The 21,712-nt window shown below is 39.1% G+C and overlaps 1 pseudogene; it reads right to left on the bottom strand.

Moving 5' to 3' along the window:
- Nucleotides 1–2,621: 2,621 nt before the first annotated feature.
- Nucleotides 2,622–3,039, bottom strand: Rpl32-ps13 (ribosomal protein L32, pseudogene 13; annotated as a pseudogene).
- Between the last annotated feature and the right edge of the window lie 18,673 nt (nucleotides 3,040–21,712).

Raw genomic sequence — 21,712 nt, 5'->3', positions numbered from 1 at the left:
TGTGGTGTTGGGGGTTTAACTCAGTGATAGAGCACTTGCCTAGCAAGCACAAGGTCCTGGGTTTGATCTTAAGCTCTGAAAAAAAAAAGAAAAAGAGAAGACTTGTAAATACTTTTAATAAGCAAAGCAGAACACCTGCTTTCAGGGAATCCAGGAAAACAAGACTATTGCCCTCAGATTTTCATTTAAGCACCAGTCAATGCTTTTCCCCCTCCCCATGACTTTTCTAAAGAACATAGTATATTTAGTATTATACATTTATTTTTACGGCTTTTGGAGATCAAAGGCAGCTTTTAGACTCTTATTAAAAATAAACTATGTTGTAAAAAAAAAGCAAAACAAGATTAGTTGTTTATCCTCTTTTCAACTGTATAGCTTTGTTTATTCTCTTCTTAAAACTATTCAGACAAGAAAATCCTGCTTTGTTCTGGTTGATCTTAAGTGATTTCTCTTGTACCCTAGATTCTGGAATCAAATTTATTTTCTGCTTTAGATATATTAAAGAGATATCAAGAGAATATCAAGAGAATATCAAGAGAAGGATATATAGAAGAGAATCCTTCATATTTTATTGATTAAAGAGGTTTCCAATTTGTTCTCTATAGTGCTAAAAGGATAGATGGAAGCATTGATTTGTTATATCTGCCCATAGAATTATATTGAGAATCTTATTAAGTATCAAGGAGAAATTTAACTATCAATAAATATGTAGTGTCTTCAATACATCTTTAAAAACTAAGACAGTTACTGTTAGTTATGGTTCCTATAGCTGTGATCAAATACCATAACAATAGTAACTTGTGGAGGAAGGGCTTTATTTCACTTTCACTTCCACATTACATTACATCATCAAGGAATTCAGGGCAGGAACTCACAGCAGGACAGGAATCTGATGACAGGAGCTGATGCAGAGACCATGGAGAAATGCTGTTTACTGGCTTGCTCTTCACGGCTTGCTCAGCCTACTTTCTTATAGCACCCAGGAACACCAGTCCTGTTGTGGCATTGCCCATAATAAGCCGTGCACCCCCCCCCCCCAACCTGGGACTCCCTATCTCAATCATCAGTAAAGAAAATGCTCCACAAGCTTATTCACAGGATCAGCTAGTGGGGACATTGTCTCATGATTCGAGTTCTAAAATGTATCTAGCTGTGTCAAGTTGACATAAATCTAGTCAGCATATTTTCCGACTTTCATTTTCACATCAATAGGTGCAAGATTATTTAAAATTTAGGATCTCTGCCTTTTACAGATGCGGCTTCTCCAGCCCCTGTCCACACACATGCACATGCATATTCGCATGCATCTCCTTGGTATGTCAGCTTCTACGTGCATGGACAGCCCCAACTTGCCTAGACTGATTCTCTCTTGAATGCCTTGCTCTCTGCTTTAGAGATCAAATGACTTACAGATCACTTGGCAGTTCCAAAGTAGATTCTTGACTTTCTATCTTGAAGACAGCTAGAGTCAAGAACGGAAGCATGCTCATTAGTTAGGGGAGGTGCTGGTGCATCTGTGGAGACAGATAGATAAAAAGGGCCATTCTTAGAACCAGAAAGAGAAAGCTCTAGTATCTTGGAGACCTGGAGTCATCAGAATGGATGTAGCTTTCCTATTTCATGTTTGTGTACTTAAAACTCACAGAGCCCCGAGGAACACAGCAGAGCCCTTTTCTCTTCCATTTATCTAGAACTTTATTGTTACAGGATCCTAAGAGGGTAGGAACATTATGGTTTGTGTAATAGCCACACCTTGAAAATATGTGCATTTTCTGCACAAGCTACTTCATTGAAAAGAAATGGGATATTTTCTTATCTGATCCCATAAACTGAGAAATAATTTCTTAATTAAGCTAATATGCTGAGTTCTACTCTTAAATATGTACTTTAAGCTCTCTGGGAAGCAACGCTGAGGGAAATTTAAGATTATAAGAGATTTCTAGTAGTCAGCTGGTGCTACCATAACAGAAATACTCTATAGACTGTGATACCAATAAGAAATGTGCTTTTCCAGAGACTGGGGAAGAAGCCCAAATTAAGTTGTGAGAAGCTTTGGTTTCTCCTAAGGTATTTCTTCTTGGTTTGTGGATGGCCCACTTCTTGTTATATGGTCATGCTCCTCCCCTTTCCCTCCATGTATGCACACTCTTTTTTCTTACAAGGACATCAGCCATTACCTCTTTAAGGGCCCCATTTCAAAATACTATTGTATGAGGCAATAGGACTGCATCATGTAAAATGTGAGCAGACACAGTTCAGTCTATAAGGAAGTTTAATGAGATTTTACATTTGTAACAGATGAAATGGAAGAAAGTATTTATAGATAAAAGAAACGTTTCAGACACTACTCTAGCTCTCCCATCTGGAAACTGGCAGCCAGAGAATGAGGTAGAGAACTTTGGTAATATATTTGCCAATTAGGATGCTGAATTGAGAAGTGCGAGCAGATTCTAGTGTGTGGTTATATGGTTCCTGGGGGAAAAAATGGAGCTTAGGATATACCCATTTCATACCCTGATGATGTATTGTGCTTATCAGACACTTTACCCCACAAATCTATGGATAATATTTTTTACTTCTGTTAACAATCTTTCTTTTTTCTTTAGTTTTCGATGTTTTATTTAAACACAAACACAAGCCATCTCTTCATTTTCTTTGCTGTGTAGCCTGGCACTGGGATTGGTGACTCTGACGTCCAGCTGTGCTGCTCTTTCTATGGTGGCTTTCTGTTCTTAGAGGACATATTGTGAGCAATCTCAGCATAGCAAGTTTTGTCAGCACTTCCAGCTCCTTGATATTGTGGACCAGAAACTTCTGGAAGCCACTAGGCAGCATGTGCCTAGTTTTCTTGTTGCTTCCTTAACCAATGTTGGGTACTGGGATCTGGTCCGTGAATCTTCTCCACACCCTGTTGTCGATGCATCTGGGTTTCTGCCAGTTTTGCTTGATTTTCACATATTGGTCTGACTGGTGCCTGATGAACTTTTTGGTCCTCTTTTTGACAATCTTGGACGTCACCAGAGACTGGAGGGCAGTCATGATGCCGCAAAATAGCAGCTAGTGTGCAGGTAGTGCCGAGGAAGAAGGAAGGGGACCCTGTAAACAATCTTAAATCATGTTTATTCTCCACAGATAAGTACTACCTGTTGGGTATTATTGTATTTTCTATGACTTCTATTTTGTCAGCATTTGAGAGCAGACTCAAATCCCACTCCATCATTTGGGAGAAGCAAATGAATCTCAGACGAGTTGTTTTAACTTCATTTCCCTGGTTGATTGAGTCTAATATCTGTCATCCAGTTTATATTATTATATTAAATGTCCAAATGCAGTTTAGAAGTTAGAAAGTAAGTGTTTGTCCAGAGCAGGCCTGGGGATATCATTAACATGTTGGCTGGGGATGTTGCTGACTTGGTATAGTGCTTGACTATGTGTGAGACCTTAGGTTCAATCCCCAGCAGACAGAAACCTTGCAATCTCAGCATTTGGTAACTGCAGTATGAGGATTAGAAATTTAAGGTAATCCTTAGCTACATTATGAGTTGGAGACCAGCCTGGGCTACATGAGAAATCCTAGTCCATTTCAAAAACTGAACCGAAACAAAGTAAAACAAAAAGAAGAAAAAAAAAACAAATGGAAAAATATACAATGTCCTATGCAAAATAGAATAGAGGCAACGGAATTGTTTCAAAACTGAATTATGCTGACAATGCAGACACTTACTTGAATTGTATCATTGAAATTTTACTATATACAACCTATACCTCTATAGAATTGATTAAACAAGTGTCAAAAATAAAGCCCTTGTTACAAAGTCAGATAAAAGTCTTTAAATTTGGGAGAAAAAGCCATCTAAAACAGTCTTTTGGTAATACAATCTACTAACCAATCTTGTAAATCATAAAATGTCTGAAAACATATTTATTTTGGAGTAATTCAGTGTAATACACACTCAAATGTACACTATGATATTACAACATAGTTAACCAACTTTCTGTAGATAATTGAAAAAGTTATTCAGATTGGAAACTACATTAAATGAACACTGTCTTTCATATTTCAAATGGTCAATGCTGAAGACACAGTCATCTGTTCATCCTGAGAAAGAATGGAGAAAAACTATCGTGGACATGACAATCATCCAAAATTAAAATATACAACAATAAAAGATATTTGTTACAATGACTTGAAGAACCAGCTTGGAAGGTTCCCAAATACAGTACACATGATGTATATCTAATGCTGCAAAGACGTTCTGCATTGTTGACCATAAATTGGATTGGTTAAGTAATTAAACTGTGAGTTTTTGAAGGTCAAAGACATTGTTTCTCTGGCATGTTTTACTTGTACTGTTCTGTACATATTTAATAATGCAGAGTACTGGGCCAAATTCTTAAAGTAATTCAATTATGGCAAATGATAATACTCAACTAAGAGAGTCATTAATCACTTATAATCAATTTCTTACAGGCATAGGATTCTTTTCAAGGCATAAACTTTGTAATGATTTAGTTTTAGGCAACACTATACAAATATATTTAGTCTTAATAATTCATAAAATATATAGGTACTAAATTATTGAATGAGTTTGATCGGAATCACAATACATTTATTGACAAGAAAAAAAGCCACAAAGATGACCATGTTTTAACTTGAGATTTTGAAGTTTATGATATATTAAATATTTGGATTGAATAATTTTTCATTCACTGTAGAACTTGTAGGCCATTGCAGAAGGTTGTTGGTGATGTTCTCTGCTGCTTCTCCATCACTGGTAACATGCTTATAGCAATGGGAGGTCTCCATAGTCACAGGTTTTTATGTGATGGTATTTATTATGACTTTTCTTTCATTTCATAACACCAACTTTAATTTCCCTTTTTCTTTTCACTATTTCTCAGGTTTTCAGACACAACCAGCACATCATCTCCAGGGCCTTCTGAGATCCATTCTTGCTGTGTTTGGAGTTGAGCAAGGGGCAAAAAAGGCCATTTTTAGTAACTACCTTTAGCTACTTACTCATCTGGCAAGACATGTTCTGCCATTCACTCCAAAATGCTTGAGATAAACTAGAGCATGTCGATGGACACTTAAACCTCAGAGAGGGCACCAAAATGTGTCAATGTCAAATTAAGGAATGATTGAAACATTTTGAATAAGTCCACTTCTCTTCCTGTGTCTTCCATCTGTCTGTTTGTCATTCCTGGCCTCTCTGTACTCTGTTGTGTATGTGTCTGATCTGTCCATCCCTCTTGCCTATCTGCTGTGTTGACCTGTGTCTTGTGCCTGTCCCTAACAAAAGGATTTTCTGTGCATTTATTAAGCAGCACAGAAAACATAGCACTGGAAAGAAACAAGGGATTTTTTAAACAAATGTTTTTAATAGAGTTTTACAAGGGAAAAAGTTTTTTTTACTGACCCTAACTGATCCAGAATAGCACTCAAAACCTTAAATAGATGTCACTCACTGCTATTGTGATACTTCTAGTATTTATGGGATACTTGTTTTGTATAAGGGTGCTTTTACTCGGTTGACTGTTTTCAACAAATGGTTATCACAACACACACACACACACACGCACACGCACACACACGCACACACACACAGAGATTATTCTGGGTTGTATATAACTTAAGGTTAAACTTTATATTTAGCTTATATTGCAATGTTGATTGCATGGGGGATCCAAGGCATAGTAAAGTTGGTTACACTGTGCTCTTGAAGGAAGATTAAGCCTAAACAGGTTGAGTTCACATAGGACAGCAAGTTGTATACATAGTCTTAAATAATCAAAAGGCATACTGTTGACTCCGGGGCATGGTCTGGTAAAAGAAGTTCATTTTCTTTGAAGACCAGACATTTTTTTTTAAGAAAAATATGTCACTACAATGATGTTCTGAGCTGTGAAGAGCATGAGGATCAATGTCTACATAGAAAGATAACTGCCTGATTATGTGTTGATAGATGGATGTTCAAGATGATTTTATACTTTCTTCATCTGCTTACAAGTATTTGGTCGATTACAGACTACAAAGAAGCCCTCATCATCAGAGTGAAAATTCTCCAAACAAGCATATTGGGAGGAAAGGTCATTCAATTGAAAATGAAGAGATATTTTACTTTGTAAGTCTTTAAAAATAAAGGCCAAATAGCAAGGACTCCTCAAAGGGGATTCATGAGTCTGCCTGGGAAGGAAAAATAGAATAGATTGCTCAGGTGGACTGGGGACCAGTGGGGATGGAAGAAGGTGGGAGGAGGATGTAGGGTAGAGTACTGGGAGAGACAATCAGAATCAGGGGTATCTCTGGGATGAGCTAGAAGCCTAGTGCAATGAAAACTCCCAGAAATCTAGGATGACCCTAGTTAAAACTCCTAGTAATAGGGGATATGGAGCCTGAATTGGCAAGCTCCTGTAACAAGGTAAAACTTCCAGTGGAAGGATTGGGACACCAATCCAGCCACAAAACTTTTGACCTATAATTTGTACTGCTTGCATGTATTCTGTGGTAAAGGTGGCACAGAAATTGGGTGTATGACCAACTAATGACTGGTTCAGCTTGAGACTCATGCTATGTGAAGAAGCCCATCCCAGATACTGCCTGGGGGGCTGGGAACCAGAGGCTTAAAAGCCCAGAGACCTAAGATAGAACCAAACACAACCAGAAATGATATTCTGCTATACTCATATATAGGAGCCTAGCATAACTGTCATCAGAGAGGCTTTCTCCAGCAATTGATGAGAACAGATGCTGAGACCCACAGCTAAACATAGGAGTTCAGGGAATCCTATGGAAGATGGAGAGAAAGGATGTTAAGAGTCAGAACAGTGAAGGACATCATAAGAAAACCCACATAATTAATTAACTTGGGTTTGTAGGGTTTACTGAGATTGAACTGACAATCAGGGAACCTACATGGTTCTGACCTAGGTCCTTTGCATATATGTTATAGTTGTGTAGTTTGGTCTTCTTGTGGGACTCTTTATAGTGGGAGCAGGGAGCTGTCATTGACTATTATATAAGGGAAGATTTTAAAATGAAGATTAATTTTGACTGTTAAAGAGAGAATTGACTGTGCAGTGGTGGTGGATAACTTTAATTTTAGCACTTGGGAGGTAAAGGCAGGTAGACCTTTGTGAGTTTGAGCCAGCCTGGCCTGGAAAGAGAGAGAGAGAGAGAGAGAGAGAGAGAGAGAGAGAGAGAGAGAGAGAGAGATCTAGAATAGTCATGGTTACATAAAGAAACCCTGTCTCAAAAACCCCCAACCAACCAGCCAACCAACCAACCAACCAACCAACCAATCAACCAACCAACCACCGTCACCACCACCAACAAAAAATAACAAAACAAAAATAAAGAAAAACAATAAAAAATAGAGTTAAAAATACCCATCCTGAGAAATAAAACTGGAAAATAGCAATAGAAGTAAAAATACAGGATAAAGAAATAGTAGTAGGGCACAGTGAGGTCAAATCTAGGGCCTCTGTGATGATGATAAGTCCAGCTGATCTTTTCTAGAAGTCAGAGAGTATGGAGAGACTTGAAGAAAGATTTTATCCTTACCTGGTGACCGCAGAAGATATTTGAAGATGGCCATAAGATGGCTAAGTGAGAAAAGATGCCTGCCACTGGAGTTAAACATCTGAGCTTGAGCTAAGGACCTACCTGGTCAAAGGAGAGAGGCTGCTTCCTCTCATTGTGCTCTCTGACCTGTACACATGCACTGTGGCCCATATGCTCCCCACCCTTTTGTGTGAATGAGTGCATGCGTGCGTGCATACACACATAAGATAAATACATATTAAAAAGAAGAAGATATTTGAAGAACATTCAGAGTAGAAAGGACACCAAAGGGCTAAGAAAAACACAGATAAAAGGCTTGAATATGAAATCAAGCAACCCACTTCAACTATGTGCAGCTAAGGGAACACTTTCAGAACAGGTCTAGTTTTTCTACCCAAGAGCCAATATGCTATGCAAACACAAGAGCCTGCATGGACGTTTTTTGTTTCTTTGCAGAAATCAGTGCTAGAGGATGAGGAAATTCTCCAGCAGCTAGTAATCTAGCCGTCAGAATGACAGAATTGCCCCAAAAGTGAAAATGCGATGAACACAAAATAAAGAAGAAGAAAAAGTATGTGTGGAGTGGTGGATCTTGTAAATGATTTTTAGAGCATTATTCATGATGATGCTTTGGTTGTTGCTACTGTAGCTCTCAATACAGGCCACCTCACCCACGGTCACATAGATGTTCAGGGTCTATTCCTTTTATGGAAGCTAACAGCTCTGTACCTGGCACCAGCTACACTAGATAAGCATCTTGCTATTCAGTTCAGTTCTGGGATTAACTTTCTGGAAGTTTTATAAGACAGCAGAGCTTGCTTCTTCTTCTTCTTCTTTTTTTTCAGGAGCTGGGGACCGAACCCAGGGCCTTGCGCTTGCTAGGCAAGCGCTCTACCACTGAGCTAAAACCCCAACCCCCTAAGACAGCAGAGCTTAAGGTCACTGTCTCACAAGACTGTTTGCAATTTGTGATACCAGCCTCAAGCAGTAGGTTTTCATATACACTCATGGCTGGTTATAAATCAGTGGGTTCTCAGAGCATCCACTGAATGCTGTTAATTTTGTGTCAGGGTGTCAGAGAGCTTAGGAAAAGGCTTTGCTTATGTTTGTTTACTGATCTATCTTAAAGGACATGGATGAGCAGTCAGATAATATTTTAATGCCATCTTCCTCATCACACTCCTGGGTTACTCCATGTTTATCGGTAAACTCATCAAAACTCACTGGACAATGGTGGCCAACTCAAGCCCCTGTGTCCTTCTGCTGCCTGGAGGATGAAATCTGGGGTGATATTTTAGCCACAGTTTGATTCTTTGTGCGTCACTATCACTGAGGAAACTTGAGGTCTGTATGAGGTCTATTTCATGCCAATCTAATAAGTACCTCATGACAGTGCTGTGTTGTTCCCTTTGCAGAGAAAGAGTGAAGTCTTGATTGAGCTGTAATTCTAGAACCAAAGGACAAGCGTATGGGAGCAAGGACAAGGGTAGAATCTCAGAAAATAGAATGTGAAGCCAGGCTTTCCAACAAACATGGAGGATTGGAGAGTACTCTACTTCATAAATACAAAGAAAAATTTGGGCACCTAAGTGTTTTCAGTGGTAATAGCTAAGTGAAAATCAAGCTTGGATGCCCAGACAATAAAAGACATTAGGACTCTCTTCCCCATCAAAGCCTGAAACTAATGTCCTCCTATTTTCCTTATATTTTTTTGCTGCCTAAAGCAAGACTTTCGCAATTTAATGATGAAAACTCTGTTATAGCACAAGCGTTCGTATGAGACTTATAAATGCTACGGTGTTTATTTGGCAATTAGATTATGTTTTTCTTTTTTTAAAACTTAACTTTCTATCAGTAAGCTAATTATGACTCGGTGTTATAATTTGTGTCTTGATACCAACTTTCATCTGTTTGAAGACGTTGAAAGCTTATTTTCTATTGATCCAAAGTAATTGATAGGGCAAAGGAGTTAGAATATTGCTTCAGCTGTGAAAAAAATAATGTAACGCTCACATTTTAAGAAAGAACTGAAAAGAAAATCTAAGAAAATCTGTGTACTTGCACTGGCTTTCTTGTCATTTCTCCCAGGATCCTCTTGGAGGGAGAGTGGGAATGTGACAGCTCTTGGTACACAGTTGTGTTTCCTTTTTTAAAAACAGTACTGTTCTAAATAAAGTGTGAGGTTCCCATCAAATACAAAGACCTAGTGCCCAGTGCGTAACATAAAAATCAGGCAAAGTTTTATGTGCCAAAAACCTTTAGACACAGGAAATACTTTAATCCCACGTCTTCATTATATGAGATCAATAATGTTATAATCAATTTGTTGTTGTTGTGTCTCTCAAAAGAACACAGGAGCTTAGGAAAACCTGGTATGATAGGGTATGCCTGTAATGTGAGAATGAGTAAAAAGATCTCTGGGTTTAAGTCCATCCTGGGATATACGGACTATTTCAAAAGGGCGAAGGGCGAAGGGCTAGTTCAATTGTGCTCCACTTTTCCTCCACAGTATCTTCATTTAGACTCTGTGCCCCATATATTTCCTTGTTTTTGACTTTATTCATAACAAGAAGGCAAAGTGCCTGGAAGTTCTGACTAAAAGATGCTCTCAGCCTATTGTAACAGTTCTCAAGACCCATTTGGGGTTGCTTATCAGATATTCTGTATATGAGGTGTTTACATTACAATTCATAACAGTAGCAAAATTATGGTTATAGAGTAGCAATAAAGTAATTTTATGGATGAGGGTCACCACAACATGAGGAAGGGTGGTGATATTAGGAAGGTTGAGAGACACTGACATTCATTTACTCTCACACTATTAAACTATTAAACACTAAAAGTGATTTGAACAAGGTAAAATGAATTTCTTAATTTGTATTTTTCTTTTTAATTTACTTGAAAAAATACAGTGAGTGGTTTTTCTCTTTTTAAATGATAGATTGAATTTTTAACTTTTAAAAATGTTTCATTTCAGGGGCTGGGGATTTAGCTCAGTGGTAGAGCGCTTACCTAGGAAGCGCAAGGCCCGGGGTTCGGTCCCCAGCTCCGAAAAAAAGAACCAAAAAAAATGTTTCATTTCTGCTTTTCTCTATACCTCCTTTCTTTGTTCTTTTTTATGTCTTGATAATAACAACTTCTAACACCCTGTTTTCTCTTCATTTACTTTTCTGCCATGTGAGCACTCTTGGGCTCTGAAATGAAATGTTGTGAACTTCGCTTTTCTAAATGTTCCTATGATTTGCAAATTAACCACTTGAGAAAACAGATGGACAATGATTATATGAAATTCTTTTGTTCTGTTCCCTTTGAGGAAGAATGCTCATATAAGACTGTATGGATGGAAAAGAAGTGTTGATCAACTTCACAGATAGTTCTCAGACTGGGATTCTCACGGTACTGTCATGGGTCACTGTATTGTGAGTGTTGTGTTTGTATCAGCTGCAGTTATTTCTTAGATCAGATTGGTAAAATTGCTTGCAGCAAGAGGATGGTGTTGATTTTCAGGTGCTTTCTTTCCTTTCAAAATAATTGCTTTAATTTAAATTTTTGAGATTACAATTACTAAAATTTTCTCTCCTTGTTTTCCTTCCAAATCCTCCCATATATCACTGCCTACTCTTCTTAAACTCATTGCTTCTTTTCCTTTTTCTTTTTAATTAATTAATTAACTAATTAATTAATTTATAAGTACACTGTAGCTGTCTTCAGACACACCAGAAGAGGGCATCAGATCTCATTACAGATGGCTGTGAGCCACCATGTGGTTGCTGGGATTGAACTCAGGACCTCTGGAAGAGCAGTCAGTGCTCTTAACCGCTGAACCATCTCTCCAGCCCATGGCTTCTTTTTCACTACTTGTTATTGGATGCATACATGTGTTCATATAGACATATGGATTCCTAAATGGATTAGGGGAAGCTGCTCAGTCTGTTATAATGTTATCTACATGTGTGCTTTAAGGGTTGATCATTTCGAATTGAACTGTTTCTCCCAGTCTCAGCATGTCTCAGTTACTTGGAGCTCTTGTGTAAGTTTGAGGTCTCAGGTTTTTCTTGTCCACTTTGACTTATTTATTGGTATTATCCTTGTTAAACTCATGTTGCCACTGGTATTAAATGATCAAAGTTAGAGAATTCAGTTTACATATACACTTTGTTGAGGTAATTTGTTTCATTATTTTGTGAATCATCTTAAGAATTTTATTTAAATGAAAATAACCAAGATGTAAGAAAACACCTACATCTAAATTGAGTATTTAGTAATATTTGTAAAATAAAATAATGGGAGCTGAAGAAAAAACCACCTAAGTTGCAAAGTCTCACCAATATGACTTTTTAAAAAAATAATATATCATGGACTTGCTGAGATTAAAAAAATCCAAAAATTAAAAGTATATACTGAGGTACCTAAGAGCTATAAAAATGAGATTCAATACTCTTTGAATCAGCACAAATAAGAGCTTGCTAAACTGCAAAAAAAAAAAATGGCATCGTTTTTTCTTTTTTCCCTGTTTATTGGATTTTTTTATTTACATTTTAAATGTTATCCCCTTACTGGTTTCCCCTTCAGAAACTCACTATCACATCTCCTCTAGTGCTTCTATGAGGGTGCTCCCTTATCCACCCACTTCCTCCCACCTTCCTGCCCTGACATTCCTCTACACTGGGGTATTGAGCCTTGACAGCACCAAGGGCCTCTCCTCTCACTGATGCCTGACAAGTCCATCCTCTGCTACATATGTAGAGAGAGCCATAGGCCCATCCCTGTGTTCTCTTGGGATGGTAGTTTAGTCCCTGGGAGCTCTGAAGGGTCTGGTTGGTTGACATTGTTGTTTTTATGGGGTTGAAAAAAACCTTCAGCTCTCTCAGTCCTTTTTCTAACTCTTCTAATGGGGACCCTGTTCTCAGTTCAATGGTGGACTGCGAGCATCAGCCTTTGTATTTGTCATGCTCTGACAGAACCTCTTTTTTTTTTTATTATTATTAACTTGAGTATTTCTTATATACATTTCGAGGGTTATTCCCTTTCCCGGTTTCCGGGCAAATATCCCCCTCCCCACTCCCCCTCCCCTTCCTTATGGGTATTCCCCTCCCAACCCTCCCCCCATTGCCGCCCTCCCACCAACAGTCTAGTTCACTGGGGGTTCAGTCTTAGCAGGACCCAGGGCTTCCCCTTCCACTGGTGCTCTTACTAAGATGTTCATTGCTACCTATGAGGTCAGAGTCCAGGGTCAGTCCATGTATAGTCTTTAGGTAGTGGCTTAGTCCCTGGAAGCTTTGGTTGCTTGGCATTGTTGTACATATGGGGTCTTGAGCCCCTTCAAGCTCTTCCAGTTCTTTCTCTGATTCCTTCAACGGGGGTTCTATTCTCAGTTCAGTGGTTTGTTGCTGGCATTCGCCTCTGTATTTGCTGTATTCTGGCTGTGTCTCTCAGGAGCGATCTACATCCGGCTCCTGTCGGTCTGCACTTCTTTGCTTCATCCATCTTGTCTAATTGGGTGGCTGTATATGTATGGGCCACATGTGGGGCAGGCTCTGAATGGGTGTTCCTTCTGCCTCTGTTTTAATCTTTGCCTCTCCCTTCCCTGCCAAGGGTATTCTTGTTCCCCTTTTAAAGAAGGAGTGAAGCATTCACATTTTGATCATCCGTCTTGAGTTTCATTTGTTCTAGGCATCTAGGGTAATTCAAGCATTTGGGCTAATAGGCACTTATCAATGAGTGCATACCATGTATGTCTTTCTGTGATTGGGTTAGCTCACTCAGGATGATGTTTTCCAGTTTCAACCATTTGCCTACGAATTTCATAAAGTCGTTGTTTTTGATAGCTGAGTAATAATCCATTGTGTAGATGTACCACATTTTCTGTATCCATTCCTCTGTTGAAGGGCATCTGGGTTCTTTCCATTTTCTGGCTATTATAAATAAGGCTGCGATGAACATAGTGGAGCACGTGTCTTTTTTATATGTTGGGGCATCTTTTGGGTATATGCCCAAGAGAGGTATAGCTGGATCCTCAGGCAGTTCAATGTCCAATTTTCTGAGGATCCTCCAGACTGATTTCCAGAATGGTTGTACCAGTCTGCAATCCCACCAATAATGGAGGAGTGTTCCTCTTTCTCCACATCCTCGCCAGCATCTGTTGTCCCCTGAGTTTTTGATCTTAGCCATTCTCACTGGTGTGAGGTGAAATCTCAGGGTTGTTTTGATTTGCATTTCCCTTATGACTAAAGATGTTGAACATTTCTTTAGGTGTTTCTCAGCCATTCGGCATTCCTCAGCTGTGAATTCTTTGTTTAGCTCTGAACCCCATTTTTTAATAGGATTATTTGTCTCCCTGCGGTCTAACTTCTTGAGTTCTTTGTATATTTTGGATATAAGGCCTCTATCTGTTGTAGGATTGGTAAAGATCTTTTCCCAATCTGTTGGTTGCCGTTGTGTCCTAACCACAGTGTCCTTTGCCTTACAGAAGCTTTGCAGTTTTATGAGATCCCATTTGTTGATTCTTGATCTTAGAGCGTAAGCCATTGGTGTTTTGTTCAGGAAATTTTTTCCAGTGCCCATGTGTTCCAGATGCTTCCCTAGTTTTTCTTCTATTAGTTTGAGTGTGTCTGGTTTGATGTGGAGGTCCTTGATCCACTTGGACTTAAGCTTTGTACAGGGTGATAAGCATGGATCGATCTGCATTCTTCTACATATTGACCTCCAATTGAACCAGCACCATTTGCTGAAAATGCTATCTTTTTTCCATTGGATGGTTTTGGCTCTTTGTCAAAAATCAAGTGACCATAGGTGTGTGGGTTCATTTCTGGGTCTTCAATTCTATTCCATTGGTCTATCTGTCTGTCTCTGTACCAATACCATGCAGTTTTTATCACTATTGCTCTGTAATACTGCTTGAGTTCAGGGATAGTGATTCCCCCTGAAGTCCTTTTATTGTTGAGGATAGCTTTAGCTATCCTGGGTTTTTTGTTACTCCAGATGAATTTGCAAATTGTTCTGTCTAATTCTTTGAAGAATTGGATTGGTATTTTGATGGGGATTGCATTGAATCTGTAGATCGCTTTTGGTAAAGTGGCCATTTTTACTATATTAATCCTGCCAATCCATGAGCATGGGAGATCTTTCCATCTTCTGAGGTCTTCTTCAATTTCCTTCTTCAGTGTCTTGAAGTTCTTATTGTACAGATCTTTTACTTGCTTTGTTAAAGTCACACCGAGGTACTTTATATTATTTGGGTCTATTATGAAGGGTGTCGTTTCCCTAATTTCTTTCTCGGCTTGTTTCTCTTTTGTATAGAGGAAGGCAACTGATTTATTTGAGTTAATTTTATACCCAGCCACTTTGCTGAAGTTGTTTATCAGCTTTAGTAGTTCTCTGGTGGAACTTTTGGGATCACTTAAATATACTATCATGTCGTCTGCAAATAGTGATATTTTGACCTCTTCTTTTCCGATCTGTATCCCCTTGACCTCCTTTTGTTGTCTGATTGCTCTGGCTAGAACTGCAAGAACTATATTGAATAAGTAGGGAGAGAGTGGGCAGCCTTGTCTAGTCCCTGATTTTAGTGGGATTGCTTCAAGTTTCACTCCATTTAGTTTAATGTTAGCAACTGGTTTGCTGTATATGGCTTTTACTATGTTCAGGTATGGGCCTTGAATTCCTATTCTTTCCAGGACTTTTATCATGAAGGAGTGTTGAATTTCGTCAAATGCTTTCTCAGCGTCTAATGAAATGAACATATGGTTTTGTTCTTTCAGTTTGTTTATATAATGGATCACGTTGATGGTTTTCCGTACATTAAACCATCCCTGCATGCCTGGGATGAAGCCTACTTGGTCATGGTGGATGATTGTTTTGATGTGCTCTTGGATTCGGTTTGCCAGAATTTTGTTGAGTATTTTTGCGTCGATATTCATAGGGGAAATTGGTCTGAAGTTCTCTTTCTTTCTTGTGTCTTTGTGTGGTTTAGGTATAAGAGTAATTGTGGCTTCGTGGAAGGTATTCGGTAGTGATCCATCTGTTTCAATTTTGTGGAATAGTTTGGATAATATTGGTATGAGGTCTTCTATGAAGGTTTGATAGAATTCTGCACTAAACCCGTCTGGACCTGGGCTCTTTTTGGTTGGGAGACCTTTAATGACTGCTTCTATTTCCTTAGGAGTTATGGGGTTGTTTAACTGGTTTATCTGTTCCTGATTTAACTTCGGTACCTGGTATCTGTCTAGGAAATTGTCCATTTCCTGAAGATTTTCAAGTTTTGTTGAATATAGGATTTTATAGTAAGATCTGATGATTTTTGAATTTCCTCTGAATCTGTAGTTATGTCTCCCTTTTCATTTCTGATTTTGTTAATTTGGACGCACTCTCTGTGTCCACTCGTTAGTCTGGCTAAGGGTTTATCTATCTTGTTGATTTTCTCAAAGAACCAACTTTTGGTTCTGTTGATTCTTTCTATGGTCCTTTTTGTTTCTACTTGGTTGATTTCAGCTCTGAGTTTGATTATTTCCTGCCTTCTACTCCTCCTGGGTGTATTTGCTTCTCTTTGTTCTAGAGCTTTTAGATGTGCTGTCAAGCTGCTGACATATGTTCTTTCCTGTTTCTTTCTGCAGGCACTCAGCGCTATGAGTTTTCCTCTTAGCACAGCTTTCTTTGTGTCCCATAAGTTTGGGTATGTTCTACCTTCCTTTTCATTAAATTCTAAAAAGTTTTTAATTTCTTTCTTTATTTCTTCCTTTACCAGGTTATCATTGAGTAGAGCATTGTTCAATTTCCAAGTATATGTGGGCATTCTTCCTTGATTGTTATTGAAGACCAGTTTTAGGCTGTGGTGGTCCGATAGCACGCATGGGATTATTTCTATCTTTCTGTACCTGTTGAGGCCCGTTTTTTGACCAATTATATGGTCAATTTTGGAGAAAGTACCATGAGGAGCTGAGAAGAAGGTATATCCTTTTGCTTTAGGATAGAATGTTCTATAAATATCCGTTAAGTTCATTTGGCTCATGACTTCTCTTAGTCTGTCTACATCTCTGTTTAATTTCTGTTTCCATGATCTGTCCATTGATGAGAGTGGGGTGTCGAAATCTCCCACTATTATTGTGTGAGGTGCAATGTGTGTTTTGAGCTTTAGTAAAGTTTCTTTTACATATGTAGGTGCCCTTGGATTTGGGGCATAGATATTTAGGATTGAGACTTCATCTTGGTGGATTTTTCCTTTGATGAATATGAAGTGTCCTTCCTTATCTTTTTTGATGACTTTTGGTTGAAAATTGATTTTATTTGATATTAGAATGGCTACTCCAGCTTGCTTCTTCTGACCATTTGCTTGGAAAATTGTTTTCCAGCCTTTCACTCTGAGGTAATGTCTGTCTTTGTCTCTGAGGTGTGTTTCCTGTAGGCAGCAGAATGCAGGGTCCTCGTTTCGTATCTAGTTCTTTCTTTATTTTGTGCGTTTGGTGTTTTGAAAATTATGTGACGGGAGGTGTTTCTTTTCTGGTCCAATCTATTTGGAGTTCTGTAGGCTTCTTGTATGCCTATGGGTATCTCTTTTTTTAGGTTAGGAAAGTTTTCTTCTATGATTTTGTTGAAGATATTTACTGGTCCTTTGAGCTGGGAGTCTTCACTCTCTTCTATACCCATTATCCTTAGGTTTGATCTTCTTATTGAGTCCTGGATTTCCTGTATGTTTTGGACCAGTAGCTTTTTCCGCTTTACATTATCTTTGACAGTTGAGTCGATGATTTCTATGGAATCTTCTGCTCCTGAGATTCTCTCTTCCATCTCTTGTATTCTGTTGGTGAAGCTTGTATCTACAGCTCCTTGTCTCTTCTTTTGATTTTCTATATCCAGGGTTGTTTCCATGTGTTCTTTCTTGATTGCTTCTATTTCCATTTTTAATTCCTTCAACTGTTTGATTGTGTTTTCCTGGAATTCTTTCAGGGATTTTTGTGACTCCTCTCTATGGGCTTCTACTTGTTTATTTATGATTTCCTGGAATTCTTTCAGGGATTTTTGTGACTCCTCTCTGTGGGCTTCTACTTGTTTAATTATGTTTTCCTGGAATTCTTTCAGGCATTTTTGTGATTCCTCTCTGTAGGCTTCTACTTGTTCTCTAAGGGAGTTCTTCACGTCTTTCTTGAAGTCCTCCAGCATCATGATCAAATATGATTTTGAAACTAGATCTTGCTTTTCTGGTGTGTTTGGATATTCCATGTTTGTTTTGGTGGGAGAATTGGGCTCCGATGGTGCCATGTAGTCTTGGTTTCTGTTGCTTGGGGTCCTGCGCTTGCCTCTCGCCATCAGATTATCTCTAGTGTTACTTTGTTCTGCTATTTCTGACAGTAGCTAGACTGTCCTATAAGCCTGTGTGTCAGGAGTGCTGTAGACCTGTTTTCCTCTCTTTCAGTCAGGTATGGGGACAGAGTGTTCTGCTTTCGGGCATGTAGTTTTCCCTCTCTACAGGTCTTCAGCTGTTCCTGTGGGCCTGTGTCTTGAGTTCACCAGGCAGGTCTCTTGCATCAGAAAAGTTGGTCTTACCTGTGGTCCCGAGGCTCATGTTTGCTCTCGGGGTGCTGCCCAAGAGCTCTCCGCGGCAGCAGCAACCAGGAAGATCTGTGCCGCCGTTTCTGGGAGCTTCAGTGCACCAGGGTTCCAGATGGCATTTGGTGTTTTCCTCTGGCCTGACAGAACCTCTTAAGAGGCAACTATATCAGGTTCCTGTCAGCATGCACTTCTTGACATCTGCAATATCGTCTGGGTTTGGTATCTGTACATGGGATGGATCCCCAAGGTGGGGCAGTCTCTGATGACCTTTCCTTCAGTCTCTGCTCCACACATTGACTCCATACTTCCTCCTTGGAGTATTTTTGTTCCACTTTCTAAGAAGGTCTGAAGCATCCACACTTTGGTCTTAGTTCTTCTTGAGGTTCTTGTGGTTTGTGAATTGTATTTTGGGTATTCTGAGCTTTTGGAATAATATCTGCTTATCAGTGAGTGCATACTATGTGTGTTATTTTGTTATTGGGTTACCCCACTCAGGATGATATTTTCTTTTTTTTTTAATTTTTAAATTTTTTTTATTAACTTGAGTATTTCTTATATACATTTCGAGTGTTATTCCCTTTCCCGGTTTCCGGGCAAACATCCCCTCCCCCCTCCCCTTCCTTATGGGTGTTCCCCTCCCAACCCTCCCCCCATTGCCGCCCTCCCCCCCATAGTCTAGTTCACTGGGGGTTCAGTCTTAGCAGGACCCAGGGCTTCCCCTTCCACTGGTGCTCTTACTAGCATATTCATTGCTACCTATGGGGTCAGAGTCCAGGGTCAGTCCATGTATAGTCTTTAGGTAGTGGCTTAGTCCCTGGAAGCTCTGGTTGCTTGACATTGTTGTACATATGGGGTCTCGAGCCCCTTCAAGCTCTTCCAGTTCTTTCTCTGATTCCTTCAATAGGGGACCTATTCTCAGTTCAGTGGTTTGCTGCTGGCATTCGCCTCTATATTTGCTGTATTCTGGCTGTGTCTCTCAGGAGCGATCTACATCCGGCTCCTGTCGGTCTGCACTTCTTTGCTTCATCCATCTTGTCTAATTGGGTGGCTCTATATGTATGGGCCACATGTGGGGCAGGCTCTGAATGGGTGTTCCTTCAGTCTCTGTTTTGATCTTTGCCTCTCCCTTCCCTGCCAAGGGTATTCTTTTTCCTCATTTAAAGAAGGAGGGAAGCATTCACATTTTGATCATCCGTCTTGAGTTTTGTTTGTTCTAGGGATCTAGGGTAATTCAAGCATTTGGGCTAAGAGCCACTTATCAATGAGTGCATACCATGTATGTCTTTCTGTGATTGGGTTAGCTCACTCAGGATGATATTTTCCAGTTCCAACCATTTGCCTACGAATTTCATAAAGTCGTTGTTTTTGATAGCTGAGTAATATTCCATTGTGTAGATGTACCACATTTTCTGTATCTATTCCTCTGTTGAAGGGCATCTGGGTTCTTTCCATTTTCTGGCTATTATAAATAAGGCTGCGATGAACATAGTGGAGTACGTGTCTCTTTTATATGTTGAGGCATCTTTTGGGTATATGCCCAAGAGAGGTATAGCTGGATCCTCAGGCAGTTCAATGTCCAATTTTCTGAGGAACCTCCAGACTGATTTCCAGAATGGTTGTACCAGTCTGCAATCCCACCAACAATGGAGGAGTGTTCCTCTTTCTCCACATCCTCGCCAGCATCTGCTGTCACCTGAGAGGATGATATTTTCAAGTTCAATCCATTTTCCTAAGATTTTCATGAAGTTATTGTTTTTAATAGCTGAGTAGTACTCCATTGTGTAAATGTACCACATTTTTCATATCCATTTCTCTGTTGAAGGACATCTGGGTTCTTTCCAGCTTCTGGCTATTATAAATAAGTCTACTATGAACATAGTGGAGCACGTGTCTCTTTTATATGTTGGAGCAACCTTCATGTGTATGCAGAGGAGTGGTGTACCTGGGTCTTCAGGTAGTACTATGACCAATTTTCTGAGGAATTGCCAGAATGATTTCCAGAGTGGTCGTACCAGTTTGCAATCCCACTAACAATGGGGCAGTTCTCCTCTTTCTCCACATCCTTGCCAGCATCTGCTGTCATCTGAGTTTTTGATCTTAGTCATTCTAATTCGTGTTAGATGGAATCTCAGAGTTGTTTCGATTTGCATTTCCCTGATGATAAAGGATGCTGAATATTTCTTTAGGTGCTTCTTGGCCATTTGATATTCCTCAGTTGAGAATTCTTCATTTAGCTCTGTAGCCCAATTTTTGATTATTTGACTCTTTGGAGTCTAACTTCTTTGGTTCTTTGTATATATTGGATATTAGCCCTCTATCAGATGTAGGATTGGTAAAGATATTTTCCCAACCTGTTGGTTGTCATTTTGTCTTATTGACAGTGTTCTTTGCCTTAAAAAGCTTTGCTTTTTATGAGGTCCCATTTGTTGAGTCTTGATTTTAGAGCATAAGCCACTGGTGTTCTATTCAGAAAAATTTCCCATGTACCCATGTGTTCAAGGCTTTTCCTCACTTTCTGTTCTATTAGTATCTGACTTTATGTGGAGGTTCAAGATCAACTTGGACTTGAGTTTTGTAAAAAGTGATAAGTATTGATCCACTAGCATTTCTACAGGCTGATAGCTAGTTGAACCAGCACCATTTGTTGAAAATGCTGTCTTTATTCTACTGGATAGTTTTTAGTTTCTTCGTCAAAGATCAAGTGACCATAGGTATGTGGGTCCATTTCTGGGTCTTCAATTCTATTCCATTGATCCATCTGCCTGTCTCTGCACCAATACCATACAGTTTTTTTTTTTTTATAACTATTGCTCTGTAATAGACCTGGAGGTTAGGGATGGTGATTCCCCTAGAAGTTGTTTTATTGTTGAGGAAAGTTTTGGCTATCCCGGCCTTTTTTTTTATACCAAATAAATTTGCAAATTGCTCCTTTTAAATCTGTGAAGAATTGACTTGGGATTTTGATGGGGATTGCATTGAATATGAAGATTGCTTCCAGCAAGATGGCCATTTTTACTATATTAATCCCGCCAATCCATGAGCATGGGAGATCTTTCCATCTTCTGAGATCTTCTTCAATATCTTTCTTCAGTGTCTTGAAGTTCTTATTGTACAGATCTTTTACTTGCTTGGTTAAAGTCACACCGAGGTACTTTATATTATTTGGGTCTATTATGAAGGGTGTTGTTTCCCTAATTTCTTTCTCAGCTTGAAAGATTACTTTCTTACTTTTTCTCTAGGTTGTAGTTTCCCTTCTTGTGTTGGAGTTTTCCATCTATTATCCTTTGTAGGACTGGATTTGTGGAAAGATATTGTGTAAATTTGGTTTTGTCATGGAATATCTTTGTTTCTCCATCTATTTTAATTGAGAGTTTTGCTGGATATAGTAGCCTGGGCTGGCATTTGTGTTTTCTCAGGGTCTGTATGACATCTGCCCAGTATCTTCTAGCCTTTATAGTCTCATTTGAGAAGTCTGGTATAATTCTGATAGGTCTTCCTTTTTATGTTACTTGACCTTTTTCCTTTACTGCTTTTAATATTCTTTTTTTTTTGTTTAGTAGATTTGTTGTTTTGACTATTATGTGATGGGAGGAATTTCTTTTC

The sequence above is a fragment of the Rattus norvegicus genome, chromosome 3, assembly GCF_021556685.1.
Source record: "Rattus norvegicus strain SHRSP/BbbUtx chromosome 3, alternate assembly SHRSP_T2T, whole genome shotgun sequence".
In the NCBI taxonomy this organism is placed as follows: domain Eukaryota; kingdom Metazoa; phylum Chordata; class Mammalia; order Rodentia; family Muridae; genus Rattus; species Rattus norvegicus.
The sequence above is the reverse complement of the archived record's forward strand: the minus strand, read 5'-3'. Positions and strand labels throughout refer to the sequence as shown.